This window comes from Elephas maximus (genome assembly GCF_024166365.1).
Source record: "Elephas maximus indicus isolate mEleMax1 chromosome Y unlocalized genomic scaffold, mEleMax1 primary haplotype SUPER_Y_unloc_1, whole genome shotgun sequence".
In the NCBI taxonomy this organism is placed as follows: Eukaryota; Metazoa; Chordata; class Mammalia; order Proboscidea; family Elephantidae; genus Elephas; species Elephas maximus.
The window spans coordinates 2750127-2762578 of NW_026060237.1; positions in this window are offsets into that span (position 1 = coordinate 2750127).

Sequence of the window (12452 nt, forward strand, 5' to 3'; positions counted from 1 at the left end):
CAAGGTCATATTTTCCAACTACTGATCCTTCCTCTTAGTTTCCAACTTTCGCCTTCCAATCATCACTAATTATCAATGCATTTTGATTACATGTTCGTCAATTTCAGACTGTAGCAGCTGATAAAAATCTTCTGTTTCTTCAACTTTGGTCCTAGTGGTTGGTGTGTAAATTTGAACAATAGTCATATTAACTGATCTTCCTTGTAGGTGTATGGTTATTATCCTATCATTGACAGAGTTGTACTTCAGGATTGATCTTGAAACTTTTTTTTTTTAATAATTTTTATTGAGCTTTAAGTGAACGTTTACAAATCAAGTCAGTCTGTTACATATAAGCTTATATACGCCTTACTCCGTACTCCCACTTACTCTCCCCCTAATGAGTCAGCCGTTCCAGTCTCTCCTTTTGTGACAATTTTGCCAGTTTCTAACCCTCTCTACCCTCCCATCTCCCCTCCTGACAGGAGATGCCAACACAGTCTCGTATTTTGTTAACTTCCCCCTCTTGTAACATCTTCCTTTACCCAGATGCTGACTCCTGGGTGTGACATTCCCCAAGTTCGGTCTCCCATGGTCTGGTTTGGTGTTAACTGGTCCCCACCTCCAGGGAACTCACTGGCTACCATGGCTCTGATGGTGACTTCCTTTGGTGAGAGGATTCTAAGCAGTGTGATGGCCCGATGGATGGGAACTTGGCCTTAATTCACTCTGTTGCATGAAAGCCTTCCACCCACCAAGCCCCTCTGCGTTGCTTGGCCTGGGGACTGCTGAAAGCCATGGCACTAAAACCAGACAAAAATCCAAACCAGTTACTGTCGAGCCCATTCCAACTCATGGCACCTCCTGTGTGTGTCTGAGTAGCACGGGGTTCCATACGGATTTCAGTGGCTGATATTTTGGAAGTAAATCACCAGGCCTTTCTTCCGAGGTGCCCCTGGGTAGACTTGAACCTCCAACCTTATGGATAGCAGCCCCAAACTTTTGAACCATTAAGGACTCCTTGATTCAAGTCAGCCCAAATCAAACAAACAAAAAAATAAACAAACAAACCCAGAGCCATGGAGTCAATTCTCACTCATACTGATCCCATGGGGTTTCCAAGGCTATAAATCTTTAAGGAAGCAGGCTGTCACATCTTTCTCTCATGGAGCCACTAATGGTTTTGAACCACAGACCTTTTGGTTAGCAGCTGAGCGCTTAGCCACTGTGCCACCACGGCTTCAAAGTCAACAAAGAGTAATTTCTACTAAGTAGAATACATCGTTGAAGGGGAAACCACACAGACGTCTATCAGCGGATAAAAGGATAAAGAAAATGTGGTCTAGCCATGCAACGGAGTATTACCTGGCCATAAAAAGATCACAGTACTGAAACATACACAATGTAGAAGAACCTTGAAAACACAGTATTAACTGAAGGAAGGCCATCACAGAATACCACATATGGTCTGTTTCCACGTATATGAAATGTCCAGAACAGGCAAATTTATAGAGAGAGAAAGTAGTTTGTTATTGTTGGGTGCTGTGGAGTCAATTCTGACCCCATGTGTTACACAGCAGAAGTGCCCCAGGGGGTTTCCCAGGCTGTAATCTTTATGGGAGCAGGTCACTAGGTCTTTATTCCTCAGAGCTGCTATGCGGTTGGAACCTCCAACTTTTTGTTTAGCAGCTAAGCACTTAAGCAGGACTCCCAGAAAAAAGATTAGTGCTTGCTTACTGTTGGAAGCTGGGAGACGTGGGGTGATAACTAAAGAGGTATGGAATTTCTTTTGGGGGTGATGAAAATATGCTGAAATTGATCGTGGTGATGGCTGAACTACTCTGACTACACTACAAAGCACTGAAACACTTCAAATGGGTAAATTGTATGGCATGTGAATTATCACTCAGCAAAGTGGGTGCCAAAAATAAAATAGCATTGAAAGAAAGCTTTGAGACAATACAGGTGGGACATGGAGAGTAGGAATTGGTGACATTCCTTGTCCCTGAGTTTTTCTCTTCTTTTTTACCCAAGGACTTGGGGTGTTAACACACCTGCCAAGCACGCACCTCCAAGGCTTATAAAAGGTGTTTTTGACATGCCACAAATGGACCTGGGGTAATTCTGTGCTGACAACTGTCCCAAACAGAGCCGGACACTGATCTTTATTGTCTTGGAGACCCCAGAAGAGCCAGGGGCATTGCCACCAGGGAAAGTTGCCAAGCAACTCCCTCCAACCCCCACTTGCCCCTAAAACGAAACCACCTTCAGAAACTCAGCGTCGTTGTTAGGTGCTGAGTCCATTTTCAACTCAAAGCAACCCCATGTGATAGAGTAAAACTGGCCATAGGGTTTTCTTGGCTATAATCTTCATGGGAGTAGATCACCAAGTCTTTATTCCACAGTGCTGCTGGCTGGGTTCAAACCAACAACCTTTTGATTAGCAGCCAAGCACTTAACCATTGCTCCGCCAGGGCTCCCAAACTCAATATATGAAATAGTAAATGCAGTATGTGTTTTTTTTTTTTAATTTAAATTTGTAGCTGTTTCTTATAATGTCATAGAGCCTCTGAGTGGAGCAAACAGTTAAAGTGTTCAATTACTAACCAAAAGGTTGGTGGTTCAAGCCCACCCAAAGGTGAGAAGACCTGGCAATCTACTTCCAAAATGTCACAGACATTGGAAACCCTAGGGAGCTGTGCTCTGCACACATGGGGTTGTTGTGGGTTGGCATTGACACGGCAGCCACTGGTTTGGGGTTTTTGGTTCTTTTAAGATCACTCCACAAAAAGCGATATGGCTGCTTTAATAAATGTGAGAATTGGAAGTTGGAATACACGGGAGGCAGGTAAAAACTTCTTTTAACCTCAGTATCCACAGATTTGAATCAAAGGCTTTCAGGGTATTTGAAATATCTTCCTAAAGCAAGGCTTTCCAGGAAATACGTGGGAAGAAACCTATTCTAACTGACCTAATCATCACTTAACCCTGAATACCTGGCTTTCAGGCTCGCTGTCTGTAAAATGAGTCTGTTTCTGGTGTGTTGACCTGGTTTTTGAAACTCAAGTCCTAAATCCAAGTATAGGTGTTTATGTATGGATGGACGGATGTATATGAGGAGCTCTGGTGATGCAGTGCTTAAAGCACTCGACTGCTAACTGAAAAGTCAGTACGAAACCACCAACTGCTTAGCTGAAAAAAGATTACAGCCTTGGAAACCCTATAGGGAAGTTCTACTCTGTCCTACAGGGACATTATAAATTGGAATCAACTTGACAGCAGCGCGTTGTGTGTTTTTTTTTTTTTTTTTGGATATATATATATGTATATATACACACACACACGGACATGTATTTATTTATATACGTAAATATTATGTAGAAATAAATCTATGTGTATATGTATAAATTTCTCTCTGTGTGTGTGTGTGCATATAAACAAACAGAAAAAAGCCAAACCCATTGCTGTTAAGTCAATTCTCACTCATAAGGCAGAGCAGAACTGCCCCATAGGGCTTCCAAGGAATGGCCAGTGGATTGGAAGTGTGGACCTTTTGGTTAGGAGCCAAGCATATTCATATCCATACACATGGAGCCCTGGGTGGGGCCATGGTTAAGCATTCAGCTGCTAACCAAAAGGTGGGTGGTTCACTTCCACCAGCTACTCTTTGGAAGCCCTATGGGGCACTTCTACTCTGTCCTACAGGGCCGCTATGAGTTCGAACTGACACAATGGCACCTAACAACAACACAGACATATACATAAATTGATTTTTATGTATACATACATATACAAAAAAAAAAAACCCACTGCTGTTGAATCGATTCTAACTCATAGTGACTTCAGATGGTTTCCAAGGATGTAAATAATTACTGAAGCAGACTGCCACGCATTTCTCCCAAGGAGCTGCTGGTGCTTTCAAACTGCTGACCTTTCAGTTAGCAGTTGAGTGCTTTAACCACTGTGCCACCAGGGCTCCTTATACATATTCGTGTATATATATATACATGTACATATAATATACATACATACAAATGTATACCCTGTTGTATCACCCAGGAACTCCACCTATGTCACCTAAAAAAACAAAAACAAAAGCAGTTGCCAGTTGATACTGACTCTTGGCAACCCCATGTGTTGCAGAGTAGAGCTGCCCTACAGTGTTTTCTTGGCTGTAATCTTCTTGGAAGCAGAGTGCTGGGCCTTTATTCCACAGCACTTCTGGGTGGGCTTGAACCACAAACCTTTAGGTTGTGCCAGAAGGAAACTTTAATCCATACTTATACATAAAAAATTAAAATAATTCTATTGCTTTTGATGAAAAATTTCTTTAGAAAGAAAGAATTGCATTGATAAAAACATCTTGAAAACGTAGGGTCTATCCCGATCATTGTTCTTCTGAGCAAGTTGGGAGGAGAAGGTGAGAGAATGTTCTGTCTACAACCACAGGAATACAGTGAACAAGTGGCCCTCTCGGGTGGCCAGGGAGGCAGGGGCCACGATTATATTTAAGTCTGAATGAGAACTGTCTCTTTTTTTACAGACATTTACTTTCCTCTTTTCTCAAAAATTCTCCTAGATATGCCATTCCTAATGGCAACATTTTTATTTCATCTCTCAGGAACATGGCCTGTAAGTATGAAACCTGTGATAATGGAAAATCTTGCCAAACAGGTTTGCAGTAGGTGATGTGTTTTTTTTTTTTTTTCATTTTTGCTGTAGAATTTTTCTACAGGAAATTGAATCTGCTCACTTAGAGTTAAAATGACCCTGCCGATCATGTTTAATTTTTCCACCATGAATAAACCCGAGCCTCTGTCTCTTTCCTCTGTCTCTCTCTCTTCCTTTCTATATGTACAGACACACACACACACACACTCCAGACTTACGCATAAGTTTCCTTACTGCTCAGACATTTTCAAAGTCTTTGAATCTTGCTTTCCTTGTGTAGATGGCTCTAGCAGATTCTAAAGCAAACAGGCCTTCTTCCATTGTTGTCGGGAGTGTAAAATGCTACAGCTGCTGTGCAGAACAGTTTTGGCTGTGCCTCAAAAATTTAAACACACAATGACCCTGAGATCCAGCAAATCCAGTCCTAGGTATACACCCAGAAGAAGTGAAAACAGGAATGCAAACAGAACCCTGTACAACAATGTTCATTACGGCACTTTTCATAATAGCCAAAAGACGGAAACCACCTACATGTTCATCAACAGATGAATGGATAAACAAAATATAGTCTCTCCTGCCCTTGCTGGCCCTCTACTTCACCAAACGTGATGTGCTTCTCCAACAATTGACCCCTCCTGATGACGTGTCCAAGGCAAGCAAATTGGACAATGTTCTGTGTTGATCTATACAGTTTTCACTGGCTCATTTTCAGAAGTAGATGGCCAGGCCTTTCTTCCTAGTCTGTCTTAGTCTGGAAGCTCTACCAAAATCTGTCCACCATGGGTGGCCCTGCTGGTATTTGAAATACTAATGGCATAGCTTCCAGCATCTCAGTAACACCCAAGCCACTACAGTAGTACAGACTGACAGATGCGTACTGGACTGTTCTCTATACACAACCTTCTTCGAACTATATTACCTACTGACGAACCTTCCAGCATTTCCTTTGTTATTCTCTCTGAGTGGTTTTGTTCTTCCCCTTGGCATGTTCTTGGGAACCTCCTGCTCTCTTCTCTACACCCATTACAGGATCCCTCTTCCAGGACACCTTTCTGACCGTCCCCAGAAGATGCAGCACCATGGTGGAAGGCACGCCTGTATTCCAGTTAGCATGCACTGTACCTTTGGAAAGCCTAGCTTCCCTAGTAGACTGTTACCCCTTCCTCTTTATTTCCATACAGTCTTCTAGTGCATCCCAGAATATGGTGGGCGCTGAGTCAACGTTTGTAGAATGAAGAATTATTAATACAAATTAAATAGCAGACTGATGATAAATCGTGCTGTTGAATGTCAGTAGTGAAAAGCTTATATAATTACTATGTTTGGAAACCCTGGTGGCGTAGTGGTTAAGACCTGTAGCTGCTAATCAAAAGGTCAGCAGTTCGAATCTACCAGGTGCTCCTTGGAAACTCTATGGGGGCATTTCTACTCTGTTCACCAGGGTCGCTATGAGTTGGAACTGACTTGATGCCAACGGGTTTGGTTTCTTTTTGGTTAGCAACAAAAAGACCTCTACTGAAATAAGGGTTAAACACTCGGCTGCTAACAGAAAGGTTGGTAGTTCAAACTCACCCTGTGGCTCCAAGGGAGAAAGGCCTGGCTATCTGCTCCTGTGAAGACGGTTGTTATTTGGTGCCATCAAGGAACTTCCAACTCATAGCGACTCTATGTGCAACAGAAAGAAACACTGCCCGGTCCTGCGCCATCCTCACAATCATTGTTATGGTTGAGCCCGTTGTTGCAGCCACTATGTTAGCCCATCTCATTGAGGGCCTTCCTCTCTTTCACTGACCCTCTACCTTACCAAACATGTCCTTCTCCAGGCACTGGCCTCTCTGGATAACATGTCCAAAGGAAAAATGACAGTGTAGAAAACCCTATGGGGCAGTTGTATTCTGTCAAAAGGGGTTGCTGTAAGTTGGAATCGACTCCAAAGCACCCAATAACAACAGCGTAGCAGTGAACCAAAAGTTGAGCACATTTCTTTGGGGCTAAAGGAGTCTGTTGACAACAAAAGCAGAAAAATACAATGAAATTGAAATATTGATGGGGTGTTAACTGGCTTACAATGGCAATAAAAACCATTTGAAATAACTCCCGGTTGGTTCTCTAAATTGGCCTTTCATAAACTTCCTACATGCTTAAAGTTTCAGGAGGAAATGTTGCCATTTCCAGCATTGAAAGAACAGAATCTCAGCTCCCTCAATAGTTTACCAATTAATTCATTACTTCAAGGGCTTCATAGGTGTCCCTGGGTGGTACAAATGGTTAAATTATTGACTAGTGCCTGAAAGGTTGGCGGTTCAAACCAACCCAGAGATGCCTTGGATGGAAGACCTGGCAATCTGCTCTAAAAGGTCACAGCCATTGAAATCCGTCTTAAGCCCAGTTCTTTGCCGTGATTCAGATTGATCTGATGGGAACTAACAACAAGAAGGGCTTCATAAACTGTGCATGCTGGGTATTATTCTCTATTGCTGTCATAACAAATGACCACCCATTTAGTGGCTTAAAGTGGAGTCCTTAGGTGTAGCAAATGGTTAACCATTCAGCTGGTAACACAGAGGTAGGAAATTCAAGCCTACTCAGAGGTGCCGTGAAATAACGGCTTGGTGATCTACTTCTGAAAAACCAGTCATTGAAAACTCTATGGAGCACAGTTCTACTCTGACACACATGGGGAGCCATGAGTCAAAATCCACTAGAAAGCAACGAGTGTTTTTTTTTTTTTCAATTTCTGTTGGCTATGGAGTCCCTGGATGGTTTAAACAGCTAAGGAAGTTGGATGTTAAACCAAAGGTTGAAGATTTCAGTCCACACAGAGAACCTAGAAAAAAGAACTGGTAATCTACTTCTGAAAAACCAGCCACTGAAAACCCTACAGAGCCCAGTCCTACTCTGACACACATGGGGTCACCATGAGTCAGGCTCGACTCCAGGGCAATGGTTTGGTTTTTGTTTTTAGAGGTTACCTTAGTCATCTAGTGCTGCTATAAGAGAAATACTACAAGAAGATGGCTTTAACAAAGAGAAGTTTATTCTCTCACAGTCTAGTACAGTATAAGTTTAAATTAAAGGCATCAGCTCCAGGGAAAGGTTTTCTCTCTCTGTAGGCTCTGGGGGAAGGTCCTTCTCATCAATGTTCTCCGGGTCTAGGAGCTTCTCATCACAGGAACCCCAGGTCCAGAGGACGCGCTCTTCTCCCAGCTCTGCTTTCTTGGTGATATGAGGTCCCCGTGAGTCTCTGCTCACTTCTCTCTTTTAGATCTCAAAGGAGATCGACTCAAGACACAACGTCATCTTGTAGATTGACTCCAGCCTCATTGTTGTAACTGCCTCTAATGCTGCCTCATTAACATCATAGAGGTAGGATTTACAACACATGGGAAAATCATATCAGGAGACAAAATGGTGGACAATCACATAATACTGGGAACTACGGCCTAGCCAATTTCACACATATTTTGGGGGAGCACCACCATCAACACCCATGGAAGCAGCAGTCCAGAAACGAAACAATCAAATGATGCATTGCATTGGGCAAATCTGCTGCAAAAGATCTCTTTAAAGTGTTAAACAGCAAAGACGTCACTTTGAGGACTGAGGTGCGCCTGACCCAAGCCATGGTATTTCAATATATTATCCTACATAACCATCATAAATACATACTCCATTGTTTGCATTTTGTTGACAATGTTTTCACCTTCTCTTTTGGAATCTCTTTTTTTCTGTCTGGTCTTCAGCAATACTTTCTAAGGCATCTAGAATCTTAGTGTAGGATTTCAGAATTGCGCTTGTTGCTACAATATGCACATTCCAACAAGTATTAGAAAGATGTTTCAATCCTCAGTCATTGCTTAAATATGTTTTAAATACTGTCCATTGGTGAGTAGAGGTGGCAAAAATGTGTAGAATAACTGAACAGTAGAAAAAACTCAACTGTTCCTGGACAACAATCTGCTGAGCTATGTCCTACAAGATTAAGTGAATGAACAGTATGTGGCATGAAAATGCCATATTCATTATGTTCTAAAACTTTCTGTTCATGTCTTTATAACACCCTGACATACTGGCAGCAATGTCATAGAACTGGCCTGTGCACTTAGAAAAACTGATTTTGTAAACTTCGCATACATAGTGAAGTACTTGATTTGCTAACTCCTTCACTGGTATGAATTTTTAAGCCAGTAATTGTGACAAAACACTCAACGGGGTTTTCCATCCGTTGTAGATCTGTATCTTAAAACAATACTTAGCTGCTCTATATGAGAAGGGGCGTGAGTGGAATCTACAGATAAACTGAAAGATTGAGCTATACTTATTTTGGAGAAAATAGTTGATCAAACTTTGTCACTTTTTACCTTTATTAATTTCTCACACGTTTTTATAGACGTACGATGGGCTGCTTTCCTGTGTTATCATATTTTGAGATGTGACCTGCTAGAAGTGGATCAAACTGAGCAACAAGTTCAAGTAAACCCCCAAAATTTCCATTTTGTGGGAACCCAAACACTTCATTTCTTCCTCAAAACAGTAGTCCGCATTCAGCGATTGTTAGAATGACAACAATAATGTACTGCAAAATGAGTTTCCAGTATTGACAATCTTCATTGTGTTTCTAGTTCACAAGTTAAGCCAAAACTAGGTCTTCATTTTAAATATAACAACATACAATCTCTGTGAATTGAACTGTTTTCATGTTTATCGATCATATTTGAGTTGTGCTAGTTCCTAAATCCACCCATAGCAAACCAAGAATTAAATGATTTAGGACTGAATAGTTGTCAATCAAGACAATATGCAGAGCCCACTGATGGAGAAGATGGTAGCCACTCCCTCTCCTAATTTCCACCAATAGCTTTGCACCCTAGAAATATCTGCTGGCTACAGAATTTTGTTTGTTTACCATCCAGAAAATTTTGACATGAATTTCCAAATGGTTCACTGTGAATATGACAACCACTTGGCCTTCTTTTGATTCAATAATTTACATCATTAGAAGAAAAGTTATTCCCCAAAGTAGGATCTGCGTTTCTGTTATTTACAAGGTCTGCAGATGCAACAATTTTAGATCCTAATATTGTTTCACTTTCTACACTATTACAAATTTTTTACTACCTCAAGGAATGGAAGCAGAATTTGGAACAAATTCTGTTATATTCGTATTGCTAGTCATAATTTCAGAACTCTTGGTGCTAGTACAATGATCTGCACCCACTCATCTTGAGTGTTCAGTGGAAGAAATCTCTTCTCATTCCTTATGTTTTAAAAATGAAGTTAATTCTGGAATTGTCTTTAGGGATTCACATATCCTTTTCTTTTTATCTTCTGCAGGTTTTCATTTTTTGTACTCTAGTTAGATGCTGCTGTTTCATTTTACATGGTATATCCATATTATGGCACTTTAAAAAAAATTGGTTCTACCACTATTGTTTTTAGGTACTTTGGAGTAGGTTCTGACTCACAGCGACCCTAAGTACAACAAAACGAAACACTGCCCAATCCTGTGCCCTCCTCACAATCATTGTACCCTTGAGCCCATTTTATAACAACTGTGTCAATCCATCTCGTTGAGGGTCTTCCTCTTTTTTGCTGACCCTAAACTTTACAAAGCAAGATATGCTTTTCAAGGGACTGATCCCTCCTGATAACATGTCCATAGCCAATACATTTAAATAATTGAAAATAAAGAAAATTTAAGAAACCAGTAAAATTTATAAAATAAAATTTACATTCAAATTTGGATGTTAACACAAAAATTTATCTTTGAAAATTAGTAAGTAAAAAAGAAATTTGATTTGGACCATGTAATTTGTTACTCAGGTCTGAGTTAGTCAAAAGGAATCGCACTTACAAGGTAGTGAGAAATAATGACATTAGTTTGTCCTATGATGTCCTATGATGTCAGAAGGCCCTTCGTAGACCACGGGTGTTTTTCATCTTGAACTACTTAAAAACTTGTGCACTCCCTTTCCATTCTTTGATGCCACGTCTTCAAACTTAATTGGACTATTGCCGATATGTTTCAGTGGCGAGAGCAATCAAAAAGAGCAAGACACAAATACAAAGGTACGCTTAATCTTAAGACGTGTTTTGGCTTGCTTTACACAGAAACTGGACGAGACACGTCATGAGTCACTGTGAATGTGAGGTTACTTATACCTGACTGGTCTGAAATGAAAAGGAAAGTATAATCATTACCATATGGAAAATTTATAAAATGTATATTTTATTTCCTTGCAGAATTCTTCAACACCCACAATGGATATAGCAATAGCAGCATCTCTCAACTGGCAAGTTTGTTTTGCAAAGTCGTAATGATATCAGTTTCTTAAAAGAAAGACAGTCTTGGACAGTCTTTTTAACAAACGGTGCTGGTATAGCTGGATATCTACCCGCAAACAAATGAAACAAGACCCATACCTCACTCCATGCACAAAAACTAACTCAAAATGGATCAAAGACCTAAATATAAAATCTAAAATGATAAAGATCATGGGAGAAAAAATAGGGACAATGTTAGGAGCCCTAATACATGGCATAAACAGTATAGAAAACATTACTAACAAAGCACAAGAAAAACTAGATAACTGGGAGCTCCTAAAAATCAAACACCTATGCTCATCCAAACACTTCACCAAAAGAGAAAAAAGACTACCTACAGACTGGGAAAAGTTTTTACCTATGACATTTCTCAACAGTGCCTAATCGCTAAAATCTACATGCTACTGTGAAAACCCAAGTACAAAAAGACAAATAACCCATTTTAAAAATGGGCAAAAGACATGAATAAATACTTCACTAAAAAAAGACATTCAGGTAGGTAACAGATATATGAGGAGATGTTCATGATCATTAGCCATTAGAGAAATGCAGATTAAAACTACAATGAGATTTCATCTCACGCCAACAAGGCTGGCATTAATGCAAAAAACACAAAATAATAAATGTTGGGGAGGCTTTGGAGAGATTGGAACACTTCTACACTGCTGGTGGGAATGTCAAATGATACAACCACTTTGGAAATCGATTTGGCGCTTCCTTAAAAAGATAGAAATAGAACCACCATACCATCCAGCAATCCCACCCTTTGGAATATATCCTAGAGAAATAAGAGCCTTTAAATGAACAGATATATGCACACCCGTGTTTATTGCGGCACTGAATGGAAGCAACCAAGGTGACCATCAGCGGATGCATCGATAAATAAATTATGGTATATTCACACAATGGAATACTACACATGGATAAAGAACTGTGAGGAATTTGTGAAACATTTCATCACATGGAGGAACCTGGAAGGCATTACGCTGAGTGAAATCAGTCAGTTGCAAAAGGACAAATATTGTATAAGACCACTATTATAAGAACTTGAGAAATTGTTTAAACCGAGAAGAAAACATTCTTCTGTTATTATGAGAGGGGGGAGGGAAAGAGGGCTGAAGAGAGGCATTCACTAATTGGATAGTAGGCAGGACTACTTTAGGTTAAGGGAAAGACAGCACACAATACAGGTGAGGTCAGCACAATTGGACTAAGCCAAAAGCAAAGAAGTTTCTAATAAATTGAATGCTTCGAAGGCCAGCGTAGCAGGGGCAGGGGTCTGGGGACCATTGTTTCAGGGGACATCTAAGTCAATTGGCACAATAAAATCTGTTAAGAAAACACTCTGCATCCCACTTTGAAGAGTGACGTCTGGGGTCTTTGCAAGCAGGCATCTAAGATGCATCAATCAGTCTCCAACCACGTGGATCAAAGGGAATGAAGAACACCAAGGACACAAGGCGATTACGAGCCCAAGA